The 7,387-nt window shown below is 38.5% G+C and overlaps 1 protein-coding gene across 1 annotated transcript in view; it reads right to left on the minus strand.

Moving 5' to 3' along the window:
- Window positions 1–6,307, minus strand: part of LOC120417450 (LIM homeobox transcription factor 1-beta) — a 30,133-nt gene extending 23,826 nt beyond the window's left edge. Inside the window, exon 1 of the mRNA XM_039579501.2 lies at window positions 5,940–6,307. The gene's annotated coding sequence lies outside the window, so the exon portion shown is untranslated. The remainder of the gene's footprint in view (window positions 1–5,939) is intronic.
- Window positions 6,308–7,387: the final 1,080 nt, after the last annotated feature.

Raw genomic sequence — 7,387 nt, forward strand, 5'->3', positions numbered from 1 at the left:
TTTTACATTTGAATACACACTGGATGGACACGCACTCGAACGTCTGAAAGTAGTGAAAGATCTAGGAGCTCTACTAGACGAACCCTTATCTTTTCGCCCACAACAAGCAGCAGTCGTGGACAAGGCCAACAGACAGCTTGGTTTTCTGTTTAGAATGACCCGCGAATTCGACGACCCCCTCTGTTTACGCTCGCTGTACTGCGCGCTAGTCCGCTCACACCTGGAATCATCGGCAGTTATATGGGCTCCCTACCACCAGAATTGGATCGATCGTATCGAAAGGATCCAGAAAAAGTTTGTCTGGTTTGCCTGTAGGAGAATGCCATGGACGGACCCAACTAGACTACCACGCTACGAGGCACGCTGTAACCTGATTGGACTCGAGACCCTGGAAAATCGTCGGACAATATCGAAATCTATCTTCGCTGCTAAAATACTGACTGCGCAAATCGACTCCCCCAATCTGTTAAACTTACTTAATACCCAAATTTCTTCTAGGGACCTGCGAAATCGTCCAAACTTCCTCGCACGACCGCGTGTCAGGACCGAGTTCCACAACAACTCACCAGTTCGATCGATGTCGGCGGCGTTCAACGAAATGTACTTCCTGTTTGAATTTCACGAGCCCATTCCAAGATTTCGCGAAAAACTACGCATCGAGTTCCAGGAGCGCACAAGAACTTTGCTTGGTGCGCCTCGCCAGGATCCCGTCGTTGGCCGGTTACGCATAGGACGACAATGACTTGACTAATTTTTAAAATGTATTGTAATTTACCACGTATGTTGTCATGTTATCAATCTCGATGTAATTTATTTTAAAAGAAGTGAGGTTTTGTGCCTTTGTGAGAATGATTCTAATGTTTCAACTCACATCGGCTTTTGCCCTCGCCAACCAAAACATCCATGTAGACCCTTGGTTCGATGGATTAATAAATAAATAAATTCTTAAAAAGTTTGTCTCAACTTTATCCCAACTTTGGTGCTTAAAAGGTAGGTAATGGGGGAAACTCGGAAGATCGCAAACTAGCAATAACAAACTGCACTACCGAACGAACGCAAGAGAGCACGCAAAAACCACGTCCGATCGCGACGACGTCCTCCGATAAAATGCCAACTATGTGCACCATGGTGAGACAGAAGAGCCCGTCCCCGTCCGGCGGCAGATCCATGGAAGAACCGAAATAAAAACGAAAGAATAATCAAAAGTAGGGAATGGATATGTGTGTGGAATCGAAAAATGTCAACAGCAACGTGCCCACGGCCACGGAGTAGGGGAAGAAACATCTGTACCGATTCCCTGGCGGTGCTATCTGGCCGGAGGGTGCCGCCATTAAAGAGGAGGGAAAATCCGAGGGGAGTGAGAGAGGACAGAGTCAGACTCGGAAAAAGGCGCGCAATCTGTTACGGCCACACACATGTGAAGCACGACGATCGATACCGATTCCAAGCATTCCTGCGACAGCCAGGCTGTGGAAAAACTTTTTGCGCGAAATGAGGAGAAGTCGTCCTATTTCCTGGCGGTTGCCTAGAGGAGCGCATGCTCAAACGATTAACATCGCAGCAATCGGGTGAAGGCGCCAAGGATACTGTTTTCAACAGAGAAAGAGAGAATAGTCCAAAGAGAGGATAAAAAGAGAGAGCGTAAGCCACGCCTTTGCACTGAAAAGAGCGAAAAAACATCGCATGGCTTGTATTGCATGGAATCGTTTCTCATTTATTTTATTAGTTTGAACTTTTAAAAGGTTACGTCGATGCACAAGAGTTGAATTGACGCGATCTACAAAATAATATACAGTAAGAATAGTTAAATCATGTAACAAATTATGCAGGAGAGCAGCATAGCTTCCAGACTGAAAAAAAAAATCTGAATGCTTATAATTTTTAGGAATGGAATAAATTGCCCAAATATACATTTTTAAATGCGTCTTACCAATATCACAACAAATATACTACATTAAGCAAAGCAAGTCGAAAAGGGTAAAAAGTTACATTGATCGAAAGAAAATATTTTATTAGTCCATAATAACCTTCTAACGCCCATGGTTAGGATAGAGTAGTCATCAATGAGACGGGAACAATGATAAAATGGCCCTCACAAGTTTCAACCAATCAGGCTTATATTTGGGGGATAGGTATGTTTACTGGATACTCGTCTGCCATAACAGTGGCTTTGGTTATGGACGCTCCCTTAAAAAGTCATTCATAAATGTTTGATTCATTTAAAAGTAAATTATGGTCAGCAAAAATACTTTTTCGCTTGTAGGTTTTGGACGATTTTGACTTTATGACAGTTTAAAGTTTAGTCTGATGTGTACTTTAGGAAAAACACATAAAATCTGGTACTTTGTTGGGAAACTCATTAAAAACAACACCAAGTCTGTTTGTCCCATCGTTGAACTTCTACGCATAATTGTCCCACCAAGTATTTTCTTACATGGAATCATTAGTTTTACTAAGCATTATGTCTTGTTTACCTGTTGTATAGCAAGAGAATCACAAATAAGGTTGATAAACTGCTAACTGGGGCGATTGGGGACACATACTGCCGTTCTACGCATAATTGTCCCATGTTCAAAATAGTGCAACTGAGAAAACGCGATTGAAATTTTTCGACTGATTTCTGTGGTTCTACGCATAATTGTCCCGTGGGTCCCTGTTCGCCCTGTATGTCCCTAATCACCCCAGTCAACACTTTATCACTATTAATTGTTATCCTCTTGCTATACAACAGGTAAACAAGCCACAATGCTTCGTAAAACTAATGATTCCGTGATAGAAAATAGTTGGTGGGACAATTATGCGTAGAAGTGTAACGATGGGACAAACAGACTTGTTGTTGTTTTTACAGTTTTTCCTAACAAAGTACTAGATTTTATGGGTTTTTCTAATAGTATACGTCGAACTATACTTAAAAATGTTAAAAAGTCAAAAACGTATAAAAATGACATGGGACAATTATGCATGGAACGGCAGCATAGGTCTAATATGAACCCACGGGACAATTATGCGTAGAAACACAGAAATCGGTCGAAAAATTTCAATCGCGTTTTTCTCAGTTGCACTTTTTTTAACATGGGACAATTATGCATAGAACAGCAGTATATGGGTTTAAAATATAAATACTTCTTAGTATAACTTTTGTAAATTAAAGTTTTATGTTGGCAAAATTGCTTAAAAATGTTCAAGGCAAGTCACCTGCAATGGAACAATACAAAAACATGATTTTTTATCAGAAATGTATTGATTTTCGTAGAGTGTCTCATTGTTCCCCTGCTGTCTAGTTGTTCCTGCCAAGTGCGTCTACCTACAATGAGACTGTGGCATAACTCTGGCTGTAGAGGTCGAATCGATCTCATATTTTGGACAATGTAAGAACACTATAAATGAAAGAAAATGCAACAAAAAGCTCATTAAGATATGAATAAATATAAATTGTTGAATGTTAAAAACCAAAAGTGTCTAATTGATTTTGAATGTTGATTTGTTCAGATTGATCACCTTTATTTTCTAAAAACTATCAAAAGTCAAGCAAATAAATTAGGCCGTTGCAAATATTTTTCGAAGTTTATGTCCCTCGGCTCTTGCCAAAGTCGCGAAGGGGGGGGGGGGGGGGGCAAAAAAAAAAATAAAAATTGAAATGACAAGTCTTTATTTCAACATTTCAATGGAAAAAGTTTTTCAAAATGCATAATACACCTGCCCAATTTTTTTGCAATTATTAGTTTCCAAAGCATCTAAGTATAACCGAAATTTTTTTTTTGTCCGAAAAAAACTTTTCGCGGTACTGTGCATCGGAAATTCACCAAAATTCAAAATATTTTCATTTGATCCCAAACATGCTTAATATGATTTTAAACCCACGAAAATGCATTTTAAATTGTTTTCAGCCGATTACACCTATATTTTCATAAAAATTTTGAAGTTTAAAAAAAAAAAAAAATTTTGCCCTCAGCCCGATTTTGAAGGGTGATTATAACTTTTATTTCAATTTACTATGTCTGGCCCCTGAATTGAGAACCATCATTGACAGTCATTGCCCCAAGAGTGAAGGACACCTTCTACGACCTTAAACTAGTTTCTGTGAATTACACTTCTTTTTCCATTTAAGTTTTCATTTTGAAGCAGGGGAGGGAGGGTAGGTGTCATAAACTTTTAATAAAACGGCTAATTTATTTTCGTATACACTTATCTGTTGTTTTCAAAATATTGAAGCAAAAAGTTTTCCAATTTGAGATGAATAAATATTGAAAAAAAAAACTCTGTCAACAAGATAAATGCATTTGAAATCAATGAAAATTTGCAAGAAATACATAAAACAAGAGTTTTTTCTTCTTTGAGCACTTATGTTGATCAAAACGAACTTCTGAACACAGAAGAACTAAAGTTGATCAAAACTAACTTCTGAACACGGAAAAATATAAAAATAGGAAAATGGAGAGTTATGATGAACTTAAGTATGAACCGTTGAAAACATATTTTGAATAATGTCCTAATGTAAAACTTCACATTATAACCCGTTTTATCCTCCGAAGGCAGCAGGGCTCAAACCACAGCTGCACTCAACTAAAAACCGCACTACAAAACAACCAGTCAAGTGTGTCACCGGGGATTCCACACTCCAACGGCTGTTCGGTTTGCACGCGGTTATGTTTCCCAACTTCCGACTGTAATTAGCCTCATCGGACAAAAACCTGGATGACACAAATGTTGACTACATCCATCGGTACTCCTCAGCACAGGACAACACTCGGCTGCGGATCTCCCGGAGTCATAACAATGTTTACTCAAGGATTTATAGTGGCACTTTTAAAAGTCCAAACAATAGCGCAAACAAAAAACTCCAACTCCATGTGGATGGACCCCTTGACGCACACTTGAGAAACAGCAAAAAGGGATGATATCATCATGGAAAAGTGAGCTAATCGTAATTACGGGCTCAAAAAGCAGCAACGCACATATTTTGTACCGCATGAATGAGTGATGTGTTAACAAATTAATAAGGGTTGAAGGATTTCCTCGGGACAATGGAAATCGAGAGTGGCTTTTTCTACACCCGGGGTTGGTTCTCTGAAATGGTTGAATTGCAACCAGCGGCAGCGGAAAAGGAGCGAGAGGGTTGTTTTGCAGTTTTGCAGCAGTTGAAATTAATTTTCTATTCCATAATAGTTCAACCACTTGAGTTTCGAGCATTGCCAAAGATGATCCAGTAATTGTTAGCAAAAGTCCGTTTAGGGCAGATGTTGGAGGGTAAAAGGAGTGAAGAGTTCAGTAAAGATTTATCAAATTCAGCTGTTTATCTCTGACTTATTAAACTAAAAAACGTTTCAATTTTAAACAAACAATGTTGAACATTGTTTGAAAGATCTACACAACCAACACAAACAATGTTGAACAATATTTGAAAGAGCTGAATACAAACTATTTGAACAAAACATAACAAGATTTACCAATCCAATGCATTTTTCCTAATTAAAGCTTTGAATAATAAATGGAACCGTGCAACTAAATGTGAAAAAAGTTTGCACTTCAAGACAAGTCATGTGTATGCATGGGGTTTAAGATTTCAAGAATCAACTCATTGATTAATAAATGCATTAGTTTCGAAACAACATTAAAATTTGTAAAAACTGAAATGCCACAAAAATTTCAAAAAATGGTATCCGAGCTTCGATAGTTTGAGTAATTTATCAATATCATAATAATACATAAATCGTATGATAATAATAACTTGCTTAATAAATAAACTAGACAGGTAAAAATTTGGCTGTTTTTCTGGTAAGCTGTTTTCAGCATCTCAACTATTCTAAGAAGAAAGTGAATCACACTTGTATGCAAACAATAATCCCTAAAGCTAGTCTTTCGATTCAAAACACGTTGTTTGAATAAATATGGAAAAATGGCACCACTCGTGAAAAGCAAAAAAAAACGCAAGTACCCACCTTAAGTTGTTTGCGAGTTCTGCTAAACGACGCGACCGTTTCTCGTTCCAGCGACTGAACTGCTTCCATTTTTCCTCATCTTAATACATATCCGTATCGCGTTTCCCCCCAAGTCGAGCACTAACAAGGGTTGTTTTTCCGCTCGTTTGAGCCTGGCTTTTTGGTGGCGTTTTTCTGCTGCTATGCCGCCTTCGAAGAATAAAAAAAGGAGAGGAATTTCCAGCATTTTTTTCTCGCCCATCCTGCCGCGCCAATTTCTAGTCCTGTTGAATCACATCCCAAGCTGCAGTCTCATCGCCTTCAATTGTGCCATTGAGTTCGAGCGGAGGGTCCAATTTCGAGCCCGGGTACGAGCAGACAGAACGACGATTTGTTCGCATTTTATTCGCTTTGTAAATTTTTAATAAAAATCAACTCGAGAGTCCTGCACCGGAGAAGGGAAATGAAACCGAATAAAATTTATATTCCTATTGGGAGGCCAGCAATGTTATGGAATGGATTGGATCTTTAATTTGATAGGATTTTATTTCCAATCCTTTTGAGATTTTTTACAACTGCATAAATGTGTCATCAAACCATAGTCTTGGCCTAAAAACGGTAGGCCCAACCTTACCAGCTCAAATTTCACTTGTTTGGCTACAGAATAAGTAGAAGTCCTGTTGAACTTAAAACTCTATTGGTTTTTAATCGATTTTCAAAACATTGAAAGGCAAACATTAAGTTTTTGACAAAAACTTTTAAAAATATTTGTACCAGCCAGAAAAAAATAATCTAATATTGAAAGAAGTGAAAATTATTGTTGCTTCGCTAAGAATCGGTCAGAAGTAAAGTTTCCCAAGTGTTAAGGGGTTAAGAGTTCCTTTTAGTACCGCTTTTTATGCTTAACATTTTATCGTGTTATTCAAGTCTTCTAAAAGTGTTTGTATATTTATTTATTCTCCGCCATGTTTTAACGCTTTTCACTCATGAAAAAACAATATTAGCACTTAACTAAACATTTTTACATCTAAACAATTTTACTTAACGTATTCTAGAATCTTCCTACATTACTCAAGATACCTGTCTGTTTGAGAACGTCCAATATAAAAACGTATAATACTCCCGAAGTCGCACAAAAGATGAGTTCGAATCACGTGCCAATAAGCCTGGCAGAAGTCAGCGCCACGTGTCTCGCCATTTTTCCCCGTGCGTTTGTTTTCCCCACGAGAAACCATGACGATTCCCCGGTTTTAAAAAGCAATTTTCTAACCATTTTATTATCTTTAATCATTCACCGGGCGCAACGCAAATATCTAGCCGCTTTGTGCACGATTCACAACTTGCCGCCTAAAGTGAATCGTTTTCCGGTGAGGTGCGTTTGCCTTTGATATTTGCTGGGATGGCTGGGACCGACCTCTGCTGATCTCTTTGCCAGAGATATTAACATTGTGCGCTCTAGACTCGCACTA

Source organism: Culex pipiens, chromosome 3 (genome assembly GCF_016801865.2).
Source record: "Culex pipiens pallens isolate TS chromosome 3, TS_CPP_V2, whole genome shotgun sequence".
NCBI lineage: Eukaryota > Metazoa > Arthropoda > Insecta > Diptera > Culicidae > Culex > Culex pipiens.